Source organism: Phocoena phocoena, chromosome 7, assembly GCF_963924675.1.
Source record: "Phocoena phocoena chromosome 7, mPhoPho1.1, whole genome shotgun sequence".
NCBI classification, from domain to species: domain Eukaryota; kingdom Metazoa; phylum Chordata; class Mammalia; order Artiodactyla; family Phocoenidae; genus Phocoena; species Phocoena phocoena.
The window spans coordinates 10784810-10806701 of NC_089225.1; the positions used below are offsets into that span (position 1 = coordinate 10784810).

A 21892-nucleotide genomic window follows, 5' to 3' on the forward strand; every position below is an offset into this window, starting at 1 on the left:
CACCCTCATGACATTATGCAAACCTAATTACCTCCCAAAGGTTCCACCTCCAAATACGATCACCATGGGGCTAAGGCAAGAGCCAATGAATTTTAGAGGCACATATTCACTCCATGGCAGCTGGAAGGCAGAAAATGCCAGGTCAGAGCAGGCCATGGACATCATGCTACAGAGACTGAGCTTTAACGTGGGACCACTGAAACAGGTCAAGTTTTCACCTTAGAAATTTCATTCCATAAGGCAAATCAGCTGTGGACTCCCAGAGAATGACCTTTTTTTGCTCTTTAGAGCAGCACTGTCTAATAATAAATATAATGCAAACCATGCATGTAATTTTAAATTTTCTAGTAGCCACCTTATTTTAAAAGTACAGGTGAGGTTGATTTGAATAATATATTTTATTCAACCTAATATATCCCAAATATTATCATTCTAATATGTGATCAAATGTTAATAAATAAACATTAAAAAATATTGCTGAGATAGTTTACCTTTTTCACCATATTAAGCCTTCAAAATCTGGTATGTAGTTTACACTTACAAAACATCTCGATTCTTATTAGCCATATTTCAAGTGCGTAGCTAGCTGGCTACCATATTGGACAGTGCAGGTTTAAAACAAGAAAGACTATCCACTGGTGAGCTGGGTTTAAGCAAACATTTTAGGAGAGATCTTTCATTGGTTGGAGAAAACATTGAAAAGTCATTATGGGAAAGCTGGGTAAGAGACAGATCAACCAGTTCACTTCACCAATAAACCCTACCTTATCCTCCTGGAACTTTAAGAATCTTTACATGATTTGCCATACACCTTACCTTCTGTCAAAACAAAACGACATTCCCTGGTGCCATGGAGAATGCAGGAGTCTGGGAAATTAAACATGATGGAAATGATGCTGAAGAGACCTCAAGAGTGCTCTCTGGGTCTGTCTCAGCTGGGACCTCCACCAGGAGGGCACTGAGGCTCAGGCTACTTGTGCCCACTAGAGACCTGGGAATCCTGCCTGGTGCTCTATCTTGGTTCCCAGGATAGAACTGATCTTCTTCCCAGAGAAGCACTCAGTGGGTCCCTGGAGGCATTTTTTTCAGGGGAACAGTAGCCCAGTCATGACCAGCACCCTCCAGGAACACTTGAATCTGTCCTTACACCCCCGTGAAAATCCTGTAAGGGTATTTGGCACTTAGGGGGCACACTGTGCCTTTAGGGCTCTTGTTCCTTCCCCTTGAATTACAAACACTCAGTAAACACCTGGTTTCCATAACCAAACTCTAAGTAAGGAGGTCCTCAGAGTCTTTCAAATCTGCTGTTAGAAAAACAGACAGACAGAAAACACTCTCCCTGAGCCCAGAGCTTCCTGAGGGAGGGTCTGGTGCACTGCCTCTCCTCTGGGGCAGCCAGAGATAATACACAATGTGTTTTTTGGGACCTGCCTGGGAGGATAGTGACATTTTCTTCTTTATCCTCCTCCAAAAGCAGATCTATAAAGACAAGCATTCTTCTTGGGAGAATAAAAATATCATGTACTTTGATTTTGTCCCCACTGCATATTTTGCCAGCACAGGTTAAAAAAGCAAAAGAGGAAAGAAAGGACAAAAAGACAGGCATGAGGGATTTTATGGAAGAAAAGCTGCTGATAAACATGTGAGTCACACTCAGCTCTTTGATTGTCCCTGTCTGGTCTGAGGAGATAACAGAGTCACCTTACCCTGTTTGATGGGGAAGTGCTTTTGCCATGTGACCATTTAGCCCCAATTAAGCAGGAATTCTAAGCTAGTTATTTCCCTCTTAGGAGGACAAAAAGAAGAAAAACAGTGTCGTGCCCAACCCCTGCTGCCTGTGTGGACACATTTTCCTCCCCATCGCTAACACACTTCCTCCAGGACCTGATCCAGACCCATGACTTTAAGTACCATCTACATACAGGTCATTCCCCAGCCCATATCTCCAGCACTCTGCCCACCCTCACCACTGACCAGCCATCTGCTCCCACCTGTGTTTCCTTCTCATCCCGCGCAGTCAGTGACTCAGGCTTACGCTCTTAGAGGTACCTTTGACTCATCTCTCTCTCCCTCATCCCACATCGAATCCATCAGCACATCCTGGAGGCTCAGAATACATCTGAGATCTGACCATTCTCATCTCCACCTCTGCTACCACCCTAACCCATCTCCATCTCTCACTGCAAGGCTTTCTGACTGGTCTCCTCACTCCCACTCTTGTCCTCTAAGATCCACTATCCACACAGCAGTAAGACGGATCCTTTGAAAACCTAAGTCAGATGATATCCTTCCTCTACTCAAAAGCCATCAGCTCCCCAGTTCCCATGGAATAATATCAGAGCTCTTGTGAAGGGCTGCAAGCCCTCTGGCAGCTCCCACCCAACTCCAGCCACAGTGACCTCCTTACAGGCTGTCTAGGAAGGACACCCTGTTCCCAGCTCAGAGCCTTCACACTGCAGTTCCTTCTGACTAGCCCTACCGCAGACCTTCCTATGACTAATCCTCATTTCATTCAGTTCTCAGCCCAAAAGTTGCCTCTGCAGAAGGCCTTCCTGGCAAAACCCATCCAACATTGCACCTTCACCAGACCCTGTTCCCTCGCTCTGCTTTATTTTTCTTTGTAGCATTCCAACTATCTGACTTGATATTATATTTTTATCTGCTTACCTATTTATCATCTGTCTGCTCTCACCAAAATGTAAACTCTGGGAAGGTAAGGACTTGTCTTATCCACTGTTGTATCTCTGTACCTAGAAGAGTGCAACAAATTGTATCATAGGCAACTCCTTCGAAATTCTTGGTCCCAGGAAATAGTAAGTTGAAGGCTGGAATTTTCTTTCAAAGATTTTTCATTTATTTGGAAAAGCAAAGCCTGTGTAAACTTGACTCCCCTATAAAATTATTGGGTATTCATTTATTCAACAAATTTGCCTTGGGTGCCTGTTATGTCCTAAGCACTGTCAAGTTCATCCCAGAAGGCAATTTTTTGAAGATGGAGGAGAAGAAGTATAGAGAGAAATGAGGCCCAAAGAGGTCCCAGCAGACAGATGGAGGTCCAGTGATTCCTTCCAACATCAAAGAACAGCTAGAAGAAGTGTCACCTTTGTTGCCTGGTGACAAGGATGACGTGTATAGGTGAGCCACGGACCAGGGTGAAGGAGGCAACTTGTGGGTTGCAAATTCTTCTGTGTAGCTGCACTTGCAATCCCAGCTGAATTCACAGCATAACCGGAAGCCACTCGAACAGGTTAAAGGTCTCCATGGAATGCATGGCCCTGTGGCCTAAATCCTGCCACCAGCAAGGCCTGTGTCTATGAAATCCAAGTGTGACGGTCACCAGAGGGAGCTCGGTCTCCCAACATGATGTATTACATCTCACGCAGCACACTTGGATTTATTCTCAAGGAGAGTTTCCAGTCAGGGCATGAGGGTAGTAGAGGTCTGGAATGCCGTCACTTACCTCTCTTTACCTTTAGTTCTAATCGAAAGGTAATAGAGTTTAACAAAGGCTTGAGGAAGAAAGGATTTGTCTTACTAATGTTACCCTTGCCCTGTAATTTCCAGAGGTCAGAGGTCTCTGGAAAGACAGGGATTGAGGCCCAGCAGAGAGTTTAGACCAAGGCAGGGTCCCCCTCCCCCATAACTTCTCCAAACCTGGGTCCACCCCAAGTGTGGCAGGGATGTGACCCCCCCAGCACAGCTCACTACAGGGCTGCCTCACACCTCATCTGGTCCTATGGCCTTCATAACATGCACATACTTGTTGCTGGTGCCTAAATATTCCAAGTATTCTCTAGTCCATACTCCAGCCCTGAGCTCCGAATTCACACCCAACGTCTCCCCTTGGACATGTAACAGGTAGGTCCCAAATGAACCTGCCCCTCCACCCCAGGCTCCAGTAAATGGATGTCCGTTCATCCAGTTGCAGAGACAAGAATCTCTGTCACTTTTTATTTATTTTTATTTTTATTGGGGTATAGTTGATTTACAATGTTGTGTTAGTTTCAGGTATACAGCAAAGCGAATCAGTTCTACATATACATATATCCACTCTTTTTTAGATTCTTTTCCCATATAGGTTATTACTCCGTATTGAGTAGAGTCCCCTGTGCTATACAGTAGGTTCTTATTAGTTATCTGTTTTATATACAGTAGTGTGTATATGTCAATCCCAGTCTCCCAATTTTTCCCTCTCCCCCTCACCCCCTGGTGACCATAAGTTTGCTTTCCACATCTGTGACTCTACTTCTGTTTTATAAATAAGTTCATTTGGATCATCTTTTTAGATTCCACATGTAAGCAATATCGTATGATGCTTGTCTTTCTCTGTCTGAAGACTCTCTGTCACTCTTGTCCCTTATCTTTCCCTCGCCCCTCACACCCCATCTGACAATCACTCCCCTGGACTCCTCTTTCAAAACACGTCTAGAATCCAGCCAGTCCTAAGCATCTTACCACCTCCTCTAGGGCGACTCTGCAGGAGCCTCTTAGCGGCTCTCTCTGCCCCAACCCTTGCCCCTAAAGTTAACTTCATGGGGCAACTAGATTTAAACATAAATCAAAATACGTTTTATTTCCTCTTAAACCTTCGAATGGCTTCCCAGTACAATCAAAATAAAATTCAAACTTCCTGCTGTGACCGTCAAAGTCTATGGGACCACTTGGGCCTCCCAAGTGGTCTGGGTTCATCACCCACTAACCTCTTCCCTGACACTTGGGTCTTCTTGTTGTTTCTTGAACATACGAAGTTCATTTCTCCTTCAGGGTCTTCATTCTTGTTACTCCTCAACCTAGAAAAATAGTCTCCCTTTACATAAATGTTGCCTCATCTGAAAGGCTTCCCCAACATCCTATCTAAAATAGCCACTTAACCTCAATTTGCTCACTTTAGGTCTTCAGCCTGCCTCATCCTCCTTAAGAAATTTATAGCATCACTACTTGGCATAACAACGTATGTTTTGTAGGTTTATTTATTGTCTCCCTGGTGGAATGTGAGCCCCATGAGGACAGGTCTTTCTCCTTTCAGGAGATTCATCTGCAAGTAAGAATTTCCATCATCAGAGACGAGGGGAAGGAAATATATTGTTATTTCTGCTATAAATGAGCCCACTCTGACATCAAACCTCCGCACCATTGCTCACATTTTTGCTGTCAGTCACCATGAGGTCTTGAAAAGATGAGGCAGAATGGCCATGTATTTCCTTTTGAGAGTTTTTCTTTTTTTTTTTTTTGCCACACCGCGTGGCTTGCAGAATCTTAGTTCCGGAACAAGGAATCAAACCCATGCCCCTGCAAAGGAAGCACAGTCTTTTCTTTTTTTTTTTAACATGTTTATTGGAGTATAGTTGCTTTACAATGGTGTGTTAGTTTCTGCTGTATAACAAAGTGAATCAGCTATACATAGACATACATCCCAATATCTGCTCCCGCTTGCGTCTCCCTCCCACCATCCCTATCCCACCTCTCTAAGCGGACAAAAAGCACAGAGCCAATCTCCCAGTGCTATGTGGCTTCTTCCCACTAGCTATCGATTTTACATTTGGTAGTGTATATATGTCCATGCCACACTCTCACTTCATCCCAGTTTACCCTTCCCCCTTCCCGTGTCCTCAACTCCATTCTCTATGTCTGCGTCTTTATTCCTGTACTGCCCCTAGGTTCTTCAGAACCTTTTTTTTTTTTTAGATTCCATATATATGTATTAGCATACGGTATTTGTTTTTCTCTTTCTGACCTACTTCACTCTGTATGACAGTCTCTACGTCCATCCACCTCGCTACAAATAACTCAATTTCATTTCCTTTAATGACTGAGTAATATTCCATTATATGTATGTATCACATCTTCTTTATCCATTCATCTGTCGTAGAACACTTAGGTTGTTTCCATGTCCTGGCTATTCTAAATACAGCTGCAATGAACATTGTGGTAGATCACTCTTTTTGAATTATGGTTTTCTCAGGGTATATGCCCAGTAGTGGAACTGCTGGGTCATATGGTAGTTCTATTTTTTACTTTTTTGAGGACCCTCCATACTGTTCTCCATAGTGGCTGTATCAATTTACATTCCCACCAACAGTGCAAGAGGGTTCCCTTTTCTCCACATCCTCTTCAGCATATATTGTTTCTAGATTTTTTGATGATGGCCATTCTGACTGGTGTGAGGTGATACCTCATTGTAGTTTTGATTTGCATTTCTCTAATGATTAGTGATGTTGAGCACCCTTTCATGTGTTTGTTGGCAATCTGTATACCTTCTTTGGAGAAAAGTCTATTTAGGTCTTCTTCCACTTGTGGATTGGGTTCTTTATTTTATTGATATTGAGCTGCATGAGCTGCTTATAAATTTTGGAGATTAATCCTTTGTCAGTTGCTTCATTTGCAAATATTTTCTCCCATTCTGAGGGTTGTCTTTTGGTCTTGTTTATGGTTTCCTTTGTTATGCAAAAGCTTTTAAGTTTCATTAGGTCCCATTTGTTTATTTTTGTTTTTATTTCCATTTCTCTAGGAGGTGGGTCAAAAAGGATCTTGCTGTGATTTATGCCATGGAGTGTTCTGCCTATGTTTTCCTCTAAGAGTTTGATGGTGTCTGGCCTTACATTTACATCTTTAATCCATTTTGAGTTTATTTTTGTGTATGGTGTTAGAGAGTGTTCTAATTTCATTCTTTTACACGTAGTTGTCCAGTTTTCCCAGCAGCAATTATTGAAGAGGCTGTCTTTTCTCTATTGTATATTATTACCTCCTTTGTCATGGATTAGTTGACAATAGATGCATGGGTTTATCTCTGGGCTTTCTGTCCTGTTCCATTTATCTATATTTCTGTTTTTGTGCCAGTACCATACTCTTTTGATTACTGTAGCTTTGTAGTATAGTCTGAAGTCCAGGAACCTGATTCCTCCAGCTCCATTTTTCTTTCTCAAGATTGATTTGGCTATTCGGGGTCTTTTGTGTTTCCATACAAATTGTGAAATTTTTTGTTCTAGTTCTGTGAAAAGTGCCATTGGTAGTTTGATACGGATTGCACTGAATCTGTAGATTGCTTTGGCTAGTATGCTCATTTTCACAATGTTGATTCTTCCAATCGAAGAACCTGGTATATCTCTCCACCTGTTTGTATCATCTTTAATTTCTTTCACCAGGGTCTTATAGTTGTCTGCATACAGGTCTTTTGTCTCCTTAGGTGGTTTACTCCTAGGTATTTTATTCTTTTTGTTGCAATGGTAAATGGGAGTGTTTCCTTAATTTATCTTTCAGATTTTTCATCATTAGTGTATAGGAATGCAAGAGATTTCTGTGCATTAATTTTATATCCTGCTACTTTACCAAATTCATTGATTAGCTCTAGTAGTTTTCTGGTAGCATCTTTAGGATTCTCTATGTATAGTATCATGTCATCTGCAAACAGCGACAGCTTTACTTCTTCTTTTCCAATTTGGATTCCTTTTATTTCCTTTTCTTCTCTGATGGCTGTGGCTAAAACTTCCAAAACTACGTTGAATAAGAGTGGTGAGAGTGGGCAACCTTGTCTTGTTCCTGATCCTAGTGGAAATGGTTTCAGGTTTTCAACATTGAGAATGATGTTGGCTGTGGGTTTCTCATATATGGCTTTTATTATGCTGAGGTAGGTTCCCTCTATGCCTATGTTCTGGAGGGTTTTATCATAAATCGGTGTTGAATTTTCTCAAAAGCTTTTTCTTCATCTGTTGAGAAGATCATATGGTTTTTCTCCTTCAATCTGTTAGTATGGTGTAACACATTGATTGATTTGTGTATATTGAAGAATCCTTGCATTCCTGGGATAAATCCCAATTGATCATGGTGTATGATCCTTTTAATGTGCTGTTGGATTCTGTTTGCTAATATTTTGTTGAGGATTTTTGCGTCTATTTTCATCAGTGATATTGGCCTTTAGTTGTCTTTTTTGGGGCATCTTTGTCTGGTTTTGGTATCAGGGTTATGATGACCTCGTAGAATGAGTTTGGATGTGTTCCTCCCTGTGCTATATTTATGTAGAGTTTGAGAAGGATAGGTGTTAGCTCTACTCTAAATGTTTAGTAGAATTCGCCTATGAAGCCATCTGGTCCTGGGCCTTTGTTTGTTGGAAGATTTTTAACCACAGTTTCCATTTCAGTGCTTGGGATTGGTCTATTTATATTCTCTATTTCTTCCTGATTCAGTCTCAGAAGGTTGTGCTTTTCTATGAATTTGTCCATTTCTTCCAGGTTGTCCATCTTATTGGCATATAGTTGCTTGTAGTAATCTCTAACGATCCTTCGTATTTCTGCAGTGTCAGTCGTTACTTTTCCTTTTTCATTTATAATTCTACTGATTTGAGTCTTCTCCCTTTTTTTCTTGATGAGTCTGGCTAATGGTTTATCAATTTTGTTTATCTTCTCAAAGAACCAGCTTTTACTTTTATTCATCTTTGCTATCATTCCCTTCATTTCTTTTTCATTTATTTCTGATCAGATCTTTATTATATCTTTCCTTCTGCTTCGTTTGGGGTTTTTTTGTTCTTCCTTCTCCAATTGCTTTAGGTGTAAGGTTAGGTTGTTTATTTGACATGTTTCTTGTTTTATGAGGTAAGATTGTATTGTTATAAGCCTCCCTCTTAAAACTTCTTTTGCTGCATCCCATAGGTTTTGGGTCATCATGTTTGCATTGTCATTTGTTTCTAGGTATTTTTTGATTTCCTCTTTGATTTCTTCAGTGATCTCTTGGTTATTTAGTAGTGTATTGTTTACCTCCATGTGTTTATATATTTTTACAGATTTTTTTTCCTGTAATTGACATCTAGTCTCATAGCATTGTGGTTGGAAAAGATACTTGATATGATTTCAATTTTCTTAAATTTACCAAAGCTTGATTTGTGACCCAAGATATGATCTTTCCTGGAGAATGTTCCATGAGCACTTGAGAAGAAAATGTATTCTGTTGTTTTCGGATGGAATGTCCTATAAATATCAATTAAGTCCATCTTGTTTAAAGTATCATTTGAAGCTTGTGTTTCCTTGTTTATTTTCATTTTGGATGATCTTTCCATTGGTGAAAGTGGGGTGTTAAAATCTCCTACTATGATTGTGTTACTGTCGATTTCCCCTTTCATGGCTGTTAGCATATGTACTGAAGTGTTCCTATGTTGGGTGTATAAATATTTATAATTGTTATATCTTCTTCTTGGATTGATCCCTTGATCGTTATGTAGTTTCCTTCTTTGGCTCTTGTAATAGTCTTCATTTTAAAGTCTCTTTTGTCTGATATGAGAATTGCTACTCCAGCTTTCTTTTGATTTCCATTTGCATGGAATATCTTTTTCCATCCCCTCACTTTCAGTCTGTATGAGTCCCTAGGTCTGGAGTGGGTCTCTTGTAGACAGCATATGTGTGGGTCTTGTTTTTGTATCCATTCAGCCAGTCTCTGTCTTTTGGTTAGAGCATTTAATCCATTTACATTTAAGGTAGTTATCAATATGTATGTTCCTATTACCATTTTTTTGATTGTTTTAGGTATGTTATTGTAAGTCTTTTCCTTCTCTTGTGTCCCTGCTTAGAGAAGTTCCTTTAGCATTTGTTGTACAGCTGGTTTTGTGGTGCTGAATTCTCTTAGCTTTTGCTTATCTGTAAACTGTTTAATTTCTCCATTGAATCTGAATGAGATCCTTGCTGGGTAGAGTAATCTTGGTTGTAGGTTTTTCCCTTTCATCACTTTAAATTTGTCCTGCCACTCCCTTCTGGTCTGCAGAGTTTCTGCTGAAAGATCAGCTGTTAACCTTTAGGGGATTCACTGGTATATTATTTACTGCTTTCCCCTTGCTGCTTTTAATATTTTTTCTTTGTGTTTAATTTTTGATAGTTTGATAAATATGTGTCTTGGCATGTTTCTCCTTGGTTTTATCCTCTATTGGACTCTGTATGCTCCTTGGACTTGATTGACTCTTTCCTTACCCATATTAGGGAAGTTTTCAACTATAATCTCTTCAAATATTTTCTCTGTCCTTTTTTTTTTTTTTTTTCTCTTCTTCTTCTGGCACCACTATAATTCGAATGTTGGAGTGTTTAATTATGTCCAAGAAGTCTCTGAGATTGTCCTCAATTCTTTTCGTTCTTTTTTCTTTTTTCTGCTCTGCAGTAGTTATTTCCACCGTTTTATCTTCCAGGTCATTTTCATTCTTCTGCCTCAGTTATTCTGCTATTGATTCCTTCTAGGTAATTTTTAATTTCATCTATTGTGTTGTTCATCGTTTTTTTTTGTTCTTTAGTTCTTCTAGCTCCTTGTTAAATGTTTCTTGTATTTTCTCCTTTCTAGTTCCAAGATTTTGGATCATCTTTACTATTATTACTCTGAATTATTTTTCAGGTAGACTCCCTATTTCCTCTTCATTTATTTGGTCTGGTGAGCTTTTACCTTGCTCCTTCATCTACTGTTTATTTCTCTGTTTTCTTATTTTGCTTAACTTACTGTGTTTGGGGTCTCCTTTTCACAGGCTGCAGGTTCATAGTTTCTGTTGTTTTTGGTGTCTGTCCCCAGTGGGTGTGGTTGGTTCAGTGGGTAGTGTAGGCTTCCTTGTCGAGGGGACTTGTGTGTGTGTTCTGGCGGGTGAGCCTGGATCCTGTCTTTCTCATGGGCAGGACTGCATCTGGTGGTGTGTTTTGGGGTGTCTGCGAACTTATTATGATTTTAGGCAGCCTCTCTGCTAATGGGTGCGGTTGTGTTCCTGTCTTGCTAGTTGATTGGCATGGGGTTTCCATCACTGGAGCTTGCTGGTCATTGAGTGGAGCTGGGTCTCAGTGTTGAGATGGAGATCTCTGGGAGAGCTTTCGCCATTTGATCTTATGTGGTGCCGGGAATCCTCTGGTGGACCAGTGTCCTGAACTCGGCTCCCCCACCTCAGAGGTTCACGCCTGACACCCGGCCAGAGCACCAAGACCCTGTCAGGCACACAGCTCCTGTAGACTGGGAAATATCCAGGAAAACTGAGAAACTCCAGAAGCATGGAGTCTTAACCCCTGGACCACCAGGGAAGTCTCCTTTTGAAAGTTTTAAGTAGGAATAATTCTTACTGCTACCAGCGAAAGCTGAAAAAACTTCATCCCTGAACACCAATATCTATGAAGTTTTTTCTTCCTACCCAACAAAACTATAGGTTCAAAGAAACTGTCATAGAATTGTTGAATTTAAGGTATATTCGTACTTCAGTCCAGCTTCTCCCATTTTGCAGATGAGGAAACTGAGGCACAGAGGAACGATTAGTTCAATGTTTTACGTTGAGTCAAGGCCAGAGTCAATGCAACAGCCTTGCTTCCTGCCGGCAACCAAAGCTCACTCCACTACCAAGTCCTTCACCTGCCTCTGAGCTTGTCCTAGGAAAGTTCCTCAGCTCTAAATTTGAGATAACTGTCAGATTCATCATTTTGTGTAAAATATTTCTGTAACACCTAGAACTGAAGGCCATTTTGCAAAAATATGATGCATACGGCTCACTCCTTCACTAGGCATGCAATCCTTTGCCCAAACCCCACTATTGGAACTATATCCAATATCCTGTGATAAACCATAGTGGAAAAGAATATGAAAAAGGATGAATATGTATGTGTAACTGAATCACTTTTCTGTATAGCAGAAATTAACACAACATTGTAAACCAACTGTACCTCAATGAAATAAATTTAAAATAAATAATCAAAATAAAGTTTTCTAGTAGTCACATTAATGGGAATAAAAGGAAGCAGATAGGGTGAAGGAAGAGGGTGCCATGATTGTTTGGTGATGGGGCTGCGGTAGCTGGAGGAGCCTGGTGAGTCTGGGATTCAAGCAAGTGCTGAGCTTTCTCCATCCATGCTTCCAGGCCGTAGGGGGCTGCACAGGGCAGGGAGGCAACTCAGCAGGAACCTGGATTTGGTCCTAAGAGCCGTGGGATTGAGAAGGCGTTACCAGAAGTGATCTTGGGACTGACGGGAAGAGAGGCCTGGAGGGGAAAGGAGACCGGTTCCCGAGGGGGAGGGGGTTTCCCGCAGAAAAGTGTGGGGGGAAAGTTACAAAAGCGGCGTGGGAGCGTAGGGTAGGCAGCGGGTGGCTGCTGCTGGTCTGTTTGGAAAGCAGCGAGTGCCCACCATGAGTTCAAGGGGAGAGCCCAAAGAGTAGGAGTGAGAGGAGTCCAGGACTGCCTTTGGGCAGTCTGGAAGAGTTAAGCCAAAGGACCCTCACGCAGCCCCAGGGGGCTGGGGACGGGGGAGGGGGAGGGATTCTGGAAGTTAGGGCAGCCAAGAGCGAGAAGCATAGGGTGCGGGAGATTAGTTGTGCGGGCAGTGCGGGTGCGGCTTGGGGGTGGCTGGTGAGTATTGCGTGGGAGATCTTGGTTTGGAGTTTTCTACAGTCTTGCAGTCTTGCCCCCGTTGGGTAGACTCACACTACCCGCCTTTGTACTAGAAACAGTGTCTCCTGGGGCAAAAGGAAGGAGCCAGGATGGTCTGCGCTCTGAAGCTGCCTCTGACCTCATCGGTGACTGAATCCCGGCTGGTGCAGGACTCTGACGCTAGACTATCCGGGATCGGCCACAACTGCGTGCTGGTGCCTGTAGCATGAGTGATGTCCTAGCATTGCCCATTTTTAAGCAAGAAGAGTCAAGTTTGCCTCCAGACAATGAGAATAAAATCCTCCCTTTTCAATATGTGCTTTGTGCTGCCACCTCTCCAGCAGTGAGACTCCATGATGAAACCCTGACATATCTCAATCAAGGCCAATCTTATGAAATCCGAATACTAGACAACAGGAAACTTGGAGAACTACCAGAAATTAATGGCAAATTGGTGAAGAGTGTATTCCATGTTGTGTTCCATGACAGATGGCTACAATACACTGAACATCAGCAGCTGGAAGGCTGGAGGTGGAACCCACCTGGAGATAGCATTCTTGATATCCCAATGTCTGTGGGTATAATCGACCCTAGGGCTAGTCCAAACCAACCAAATACAGTGGAATTCCTGTGGGACGCTGCAAGGAGGACATCTGTGTTTATTCAGGTGCATTGTATTAGCACAGAGTTCACTATGAGGAAACATGGTGGAGAGAAGGGAGTGCCATTTCGAGTGCAAATCGATACCTTCAAGGAGAATGAGAACGGGGAATATACTGGGCACTTTCACTCAGCCAGCTGCCAGATCAAAGTCTTCAAGCCCAAAGGTACAGACAGAAAACAAAAAACAGGGAGAAAATGGAGAAACGAACGCCTCATGAGAAGGAGAAGTATCAACCTTCCTATGAGACAACTATACTCACAGAGTGTTCTCCATGGCCTGAGATCACATATGTCAATAATTCCCCATCACCTGGCTTCTACAGTTCCCATAACAGTCTTTCTCTTGGGAGAGGAAATGGTTCACCAAATCACCAGCCAGAGGCCTCTCCAGTCACAGGTAACCTCCTGCCAACAACCACACCTCAGGAGGTTCTGCAGTGGTTGCATCGAAACCGTTTTTCCACATTCACGAGGCTTTTTACAAACTTTTCAGGTGCAGATTTGTTGAAACTAACTAGAGATGATGTGATTCAAATCTGTGGCCCTGCAGATGGAATCAGACCTTTTTTTTTTTTTTTCTTTTGCAGTACGCAGGCATCTCACTCTTGTGGCCTCTCCCATTGTGGAGCACAGGCTCCGGATGCGCAAGCTCAGCGGCCACGGCTCACGGGCCCAGCCGCTCCGCGGCATGTGGGATCTTCCCAGACTGGGGCATGAACCCGTGTCCCCTGCATCGGCAGGCAGACTCTCAACCACTGCACCACCAGGGAAGCCTGGAATCAAACTTTTTAATGCATTAAAAGTCCTGATGTGAGCCCAAGGCTAACCATTTATGTTTGTCAGGAATCCTTGCAGCTGGGGGAGCAGCAACAACAGGAGCAGAAGCATGAGGATGGAGACTCAAATACTTTCTTCGTTTACCATACCATCTACCTAGAAGAACTGACAGCTGTTGAACTGATGGAAAAAAATTGCTCAGCTTTTCAGCATTTCCCCTTGCCAGATCAGCCAGGTCCACAAGCAGGGGCCCACAGGAATCCACGTGCTCATTAGTGATGAGATGATACAGAACTTTCAGGAAGAAGCCTGTTTTATTCTGGACACAATGAAAGCAGAAACCAATGATTGCTATCATATCATACTGAAGTAGGTGTGGGACATTCCGTCCTCAGTGGCTGCTGCTTCTTTCACCTACTGGAAACTCCCCTCTTGAAGGGGGTCGCAAATGGAGCTTTGAAGGGCTGCAGGAACCTGACGCATCTGACTGTATGTGGGGGAGTCCAGGCCTTGGAGGCAGAATCCCAGGCACCTGTTTTGGTCCAAGCTCTTGGGGCACACACAGATTACTGCCCAACATGCATTTCTGCAACTATTTCTTTTTTAAAATTTCTGGACCCTATTGTTGATGAATATCAGTAGAAACTCCACATCATTTAAGGTGTGTGTAGGGCATAATGATGATGAGAATTGTGTGATGTTTAATGGAAAGATGTTAAATTTTGTGATATGGAGCCATGTAATATTTTTTCTAACATAAAAGCAAATATCTATATTCATAAGACTAGATCCTCAATCTTTTTTGCCTCTGAAAACCTCATCAAAGAGAAATACAGAGAAAGAAGAAAATTCTTCTTTTGATTCCCCTGTAATTCTATGACTAATAGTAACTTTAGCTAACATTTTTTGCACATTTAGTTGTGCCAGGCAGTGTGATAAATTCTTTAAATGGATTATCTTGTTTAAATCCTCTTAATAGCCCTATGTGAAGTGGGTAATAATGATCCCTAATTGAAGATGAGGAAATGAGACATAGAGTAGCCGAGGAGCTTGCTAAGTAACAGGCAGCTAGCAGCTAGTGACACTGAAATGCAAACCCAGGCAGTCTGGCTCTTATTAACTGCCATTCATGACTGCCACCCTTGCGGTCCTCTGTGCTTGCCATCATTTCTTACTGTGGCTCTTCTGGTGAATTAGATATTAACACTGAGCGAGAATGGAGAAATTAACACCAAAAGGGACAAACCACACCTAAATAATGATGAACAAATCAAGACCTACAAAAAATGAAAACATAGACGCTTTCAAAGCATCATCAGTTAGATTCACAGAATTTGAGGTGGTGAAAACTAGGGATTATCTATAACTCCCCAAATTCACTGTTCTTGAATGACCTCAAACTATTTATTGAGTTAGACTAACCTCTGCTTTCTCTTTCCTCTCTCTGCATCTTCTCTTGGTCTAGAAAGTTCTTTTACTCATGTAGCGTTCATTTATATAAGCTTTACAAGAAATTCATTCCCATCCTGTTTGCATTCTTACCATATACTTTAGTTCTTCCTGATTGTGATTGTGTGCTTTTGTGTGTGTGCATGTGTAAGACTATGGGTCTTTTTTCACATGTAAATTTTATCCAGAAATCCCTCTACACATTATGCTGAGGTGAAAAATGATAATGTTCAAAAGATTCTGTATTGGATTTGGACCTGTGTGTGTGTGTATGTGTATTTTTAAAGAATTTGATAAAGTTTAAATGTTTTTATACAGAAATTTTCGTTCGTTAAAATCAACCTTCAAAAAAAAAAAGCAGATAAATTTTTTTTTAAATATGCGATTCCACAGCAGATGAATCTGTTTCAAATCCTGCTCCTCCTATTACTAATTGTGTGACCTGATGTAATTTTTTTAACTCCTCTGCAAGATACAGACCGCTCTGAAAAATATGACCCTTTTATAATATATTTCAAAATATGGGAATAAATACACCCTGTTAGACCCTGTTGACTCTGTGATGAACATGCTAACACTTTCTTTAAAAAAATGCCTTTTCTCTTAGAGCCAGGACCTCTCACAGCCACTGCCAGTCAGGCAGCAGTGGTGAGGTTTCTGTAAAGAACGTCCATTGGCACTTTCTGGTAAGGCCAGGAAAGGGCTGGCACGAAGCATCTTAGAGTCTATGAAATATTCTAAATTCGTCACTAAGTGTATATATATATATATATATATATATATATATATATATATATTTATTCTAAAAAGAATCAAAGATACATTACCTCTAGGAGAGGAAAATGGGAAAGGAGGCCTTCACTTCCCATTCCCTTCCACCATGCACGGTTGACTTCTTCAACCTGTGAAATGCATTCAATCGTAAAGGAGCCATTTGGGGCTTATTTTCTCCTTTGTACTTCTGTGGCTGTAAAAAGGCTTAAGCAATCTTACTTTATTTTAAGTAGAAGAATAAGTGAAGTAAATAATGAAGTGAATTATCTTAATTTTTGATATTTCTCTCTCTCAGCTTCTTTGCATTTGAGAAATTGGGGAAAATTTCTAAGGATCTGAAGAGAGACAAAGACTCATGACAGTGTAGTGCAAGGAGCACTGGTCCAGAGATGGGAGACAGGAATGGACAGCACCCCAAATCAGCAAAGCTGCAGAGAGATGATTATATTCATATGCTGCTGGTGGCTACCAAATTTTGAACTACCTTTTTGGAAAACCATATGTTAAAAATGTAACAATTAAATATTCATGTCTTTGACCCATAGACTTCTCTACAGGGTTTTTATTGTGAAGAAACTTTCTATAATACTTTAAAAATTCCGGGCATAAAAATATTCCCATAATTTCTTTTAATAACAAAAATAATTGGCAATACCTCAAATTTACATCAATAGGTTAATAGTTAAGTAAGATATGATACATCCAGTGAATAGAAATGAATCTGTAATAACATTATTAAAAACTTTATTAAAAAATATTATAACCAGATTAAATTTTACAAAGCAAGATATAAAATTGCATATATAGTACAATTTGATCAAAGAAGCAACACTTTTTTATGCAGAAAATTTAATGTTGCCAGGGCTTCCCTGGTGGCACAGTGGTTGAGAGTCCGCCTGCCGATGCGGGGGATACGGGTTCGTGCCCTGGTCCGGGAAGATCCCACATGCCACGGAGTGGCTAGGCCCGTGAGCCGTGGCCGCTGAGCCTGCGCGTCCCGAGCCTGTGTTCTGCAACGGGAGAGACCACAATAGTGAGAGGCCCGCATACCGCATAAAAAAAAAAAAAGAAAGAAAAGAAACAGCCAAATAAACTTAAACAGGGAAAATATATGGAATAAGAAAGAGAAACACCCTAAATCTAGCATTCATCCATTTATTCATTCACTTATCCAACCACTTTGGATTATGCGCTTTCTTTGTGCTTCATGCTGTGTTTTGAACTGAGGTACAGTGGTGAGGAAAACACGCGTGATCCTTGCCCTGAAGAGGCTTATGACCTAGTAACATACAGATCATCCACTTTCCTACGGAGTTAGCGGAACAAAGGCATCAAAGTAAAATCAAGAGATAATGGGAAAAAATAAACTAACTCAAAAAGCTAGAAGAATAGTGGTGAAATAAAACTGAAAGAAAGAAAGAGGGGGAAATTGCTAACCATAAAAACTAAAAACAATTCATTTCAGCCACCAAAAGCAGCATCAGTAAAAGAACTTGCTTTGCGAAAAGATCCATAATATAGACAAACATTTCACTATGTGAGTCAACGAAAAAGAGAAAAACAAAAGTGTAAAACTTTAAGAGTGGAGGACTTCCTGCCTGTCAGGAGCTTGTATGTGGCTGCTCCTGCCCTCACAATGAGAAAAGGGCAGAACAAATTGAGAAGCAACAGTTCCTCTCAGGTTCATCAAGAACTGAAATCATGGGCAAACTGCTGCTCCAAGACAGGTGAGTTCGGAGAGGCACAATTTAGTGGAATATAGACCTCCATGGGAAACAGCACTGGGCAGGAAAACAAACTGCAACTGACGAATGCCAGGGGCTCAGGGTGGCACATTTGAGAGTTAAATACTCCAGGGAGGGACACGTCCCACACTTTTATGAGTTTTAACTCCAGGAGCTCTCCCAGCTCCTCACAGTGAAGCTTGGAGAAGAATCCCCTTACAACAGAGGGAGGGGGAAAGCAAACATTTTGAAATACTCCCAGAGTATTCTGTTCTTCTTCACAAAATATTAAGATGAGAAAGGACTTACGATCACAAGCATGAAATGGTTACTTGTTTAATGTAAAAGAAAACTATGTATTCTTGTATGATAATGTTTTAAAATCTCACAGAAATACCTAGGAATAAACCTACCTAAGGAGCAAAAAGACTTGTATGCAGAAAACTATAAGACACTGATGAAAGAAATTAAAAATGATACAAACAGGTGGAGAGATATACCATGTTATTGGATTGGAAGAATCAACATTGTGAAAATGACTCTATTACCCAACGCAATCTACAGATTCAATGCAATCCCTATCAAACTACCACTGGCATTTTTCACAGAACTAGAATTAAAAATTTCACAATTTGTATGGAAACACAAAAGACCCGAATAGCCAAAGTAATATTGAGAAAGAAAAATGGAGCTGGAGGAATCAGGCTTCCTGACTTCAAACTATACTATAAAGCTACAGTCATCAAGACAGTATGGTACTGGCACAAAAATTGAAATATAGACCAATGGAACAGGATAGAAAGCCCAGAAATAAACCCACACACATATGATCACCTTAATTTTGATAAAAGGGTCAAGAATATACAATGGAGAAAAGACTGCCTCTTCAATGAGTGGTGCTGGGAAAACTGGACAACTATATGCAAAAGAATGAAATTAGAACACTCCCTAACACCATACACAAAAATAAACACAAAATGGATTAAAAACCTAAATGTAAGGCCAGACACTATAAAATTCTTAGAGGAAAACATAGAACACTCTATGAGATAAATCACAGCAAGATCCTTTTTGACCCACCTCCTAGAGAAATGGAAATAAAAACAAAAATAAACAAATGGGACCTAATGAAACTTAAAAGCTTTGGCACAGCAAAGGAAACCATAAACAAGACAAAAAGACAACCCTCAGAGTGGGAGAAAATATTTGCAAATGAAGCAACTGCCAAAGGATTAATCTCCAAAATTTACAAGCAGTTCATGCAGCTCAATATCAAAAAAACAAAAAACCCAATCCAAAAATGGGCAGAAGACGTAAATAGACATTTCTCCAAAAAAGATATACAGATTGCAAACAAACACATGACAGAATGGTCAACATCACTCATCATTAGAGACATGCAAATCAAAAGTACAATGAGGTATCACCTCACACCGGTCATCATCTAAAAATGGCCATCATCAAAAAATCTACAAACAATAAATGCTGGAGAGGGTGTGGAGAAAAGGGAACCCTCTTGCACCGTTGGTGGGAATGTAAATTGATACAACCACTATAGAGAACAGTGTGGAGGTTCCTTAAACAACTAAAAATTGAACTACCATATGACTCAGCAATCCCACTACTAGGCATATACCCTGAGAAAACCATAATTTAAAAAAATCATGAACCGCAATGTTCATTGCACCTCTGTTTATAATAGCCAGGACATGGAAGCAACCTAAGTTTCCATCAACAGATAACTGGATAAAGAAAATGTGGCACGTATATACAATGGAATATTGCTCATCCATAAAAAGAAACGAAATTGAGTTCTTTGTAGCGAGGTGGATGGAACTAGAGTCTGTCATACAGAGTGAAGTAAGTCAGAAAGAGAAAAAATATATACCATATGGTAACACATATATATGGAATCTAAAAAAGAAAAAAAGTGGTCCTGAAGAACTTAGGGGCAGGAGGGAATAAAGATGTAAAGAATGGACTTGAGGACATGGGGAGGGGAAGGGGTAAGCTGGGACGAAGTGAGAAAGTGGCATGGACATATATACACTATCAAATGTAAAATAGATAGCTAGTGGGAAGCAGCTGCATAGCACAGGGAGATAAGCTCAGTACTTTGTGACCACCTAGAGGGGTGGGATAGGGAGGGTAGGAGGGAGACGCAAGAGGGAGGAGATATGGGGATATATGTATATGTATAGCTGATTCACTTTGTTATAAAGCAGAAACTAACACAGCATTGTAAAGCAATTATACTCCAATAAAGATGTTAAAAGGATAAATAAATAAAAATTTTAAAAATAAAAATAGATTTTAAAAGAAGAAACAAAACTGAGTTACTTTTAGTTAGGTTGATGGACTTGGAGTCTATCATACAGAGTGAAGTAAGTCAGAAAGAGAAAAACAAATACTGTATGCTAACACATATATATGGAATCTAAAAAAAAAAAATGGTTCTGAAGAACCTAGGGACAGGGCAGGAATAAAGACACAGACATAGAGAATGGACTTGAGGACACAGGGAGTGGGAAGGGTAAGCTGGAATGAAGTAAGAAAGTGACATGGACATATATACAGTACCAAATGTAAAATAGATAGCTAGTGGGAAGCAGCTGCATAGCACAGGGAGATCATCTCGTACTTTATGTCCACCTAGAGGGATGGGATAGGGAGGGTGGGAGAGAGATGCAATAATGGGGAGATATGGGGATATATGTATACATATAGCTGATTCACTTTGTTATACAGCAGAAACTAACACACCATTGTAAAGCATTTATACTCCAATAAAGATGTTTAAAAGAAAGAACATTGTAGTCAATTCTATCTCAATAAACCTGGAAAAATTCAATAAAATAAAATAAACTACAGATTAACTGCCGCCCCCAAGTTCTCCCAGCAGAATGAAATATGGGTTGCACTGGCTCAACTGAGCTCAAAAATGTGAGTTTTTACAAAAATATAAAAGGCTTCAGCTCCTCTCTACACAACCTGTCTTCCTCAACTCACCCCCTTTCTCAGGTTCAGAGCAACCCACATTTCTTTTTTTTTTAATTTTATTTATTTTTTATTTATTTCTGGCTGTGTTGAGTCTTTGTTGCTGTGCGCGGGCTTTCTCTAGTTGTGGTGAGCGGGGGCTACTCTTCGTTGCAGTGTGCAGGCTTCTCATTGCGGTGGCTTCTCTTGTTGCAGAGCACGGGATCTAGGCACACAGCCTTCAGTAGCTGTGGCGCATGGGCTCAGTAGTTGCGGCTCGTGGGCTCTACAGCACAGGCTCAGTAGTTGTGGTGCCTGGGCTTCGGTGCTCCACGGCATGTGGGATCTTCCCCGACCAGGGCTTGAACCCAAGTCCCCTGCATTGGCAGGTGGATTCTTAACCACTATTCTACCAGAGAAGCCCAAACCTACATTTCTTAATAAGCAGGGGCTAATATCAGAACAAAAACATAAGGTGAGCTCCCAGTTGGGAGGTTTCTCTTCTTGGGGATGTCCACATGCACTGACAAACCAGCACATGGAACTAGCATCAATCCTTCTGATTTCCTGGACCAGGGCAAGGTCACAAACCCTAAACTTTCCCACTCTAACCAACCACACACTAATCACAAAAGAAAAGACACTGAAACAAGGATCTCAAATTGGTGTCCCATTGAACACTTGGGTGGAAAGATGATATATGGAAACAAAAAAAAGAGTAGGGGAGGCTGGGTGTCAAATGACCTTGAGAAGTAAATTCTGCAGACAGTAGTCCCCTCTGTGGTTGGCAGAGTGCATTAGCATACAAAGTCTCCTACGATCCTACCATCCTGATTAACAGGGTTCTACCCAAGTTTATTTGGACACAGAACTCCCTTTTCTGTGTAAATTTACTTAAACTCTTGTGGAACTAATGTTTCCCTGAGAAGTTTGGGTGAAATGCTATTCTAAGTTTTTTTTAATGCAGGCTGTTTCTGTCAAGAAGTACGTCTCACAAAGGAGTCACTTGAAGAAAACCTAAACAGACAGAAAGAGAGAGAGAGAGCAGTCCAGGCTGTTTAAGTACTCACTGCAGCCCTGGCTAGGAAATCTCATTTCTTTTTGTGTATCTTTTTTAAAAAAAAAAACCCTCTGCAAATTTATGGGCTAATTTTGTTTACAGTAACCTCTGCGT

The 21892-nt window shown here is 41.0% G+C and overlaps 1 pseudogene; it reads left to right on the forward strand.

The window, feature by feature from the left end:
- Positions 1-12465: 12465 nt before the first annotated feature.
- Positions 12466-14168, forward strand: LOC136125708 (alpha-globin transcription factor CP2-like; annotated as a pseudogene).
- The last annotated feature ends 7724 nt before the right edge of the window (positions 14169-21892 follow it).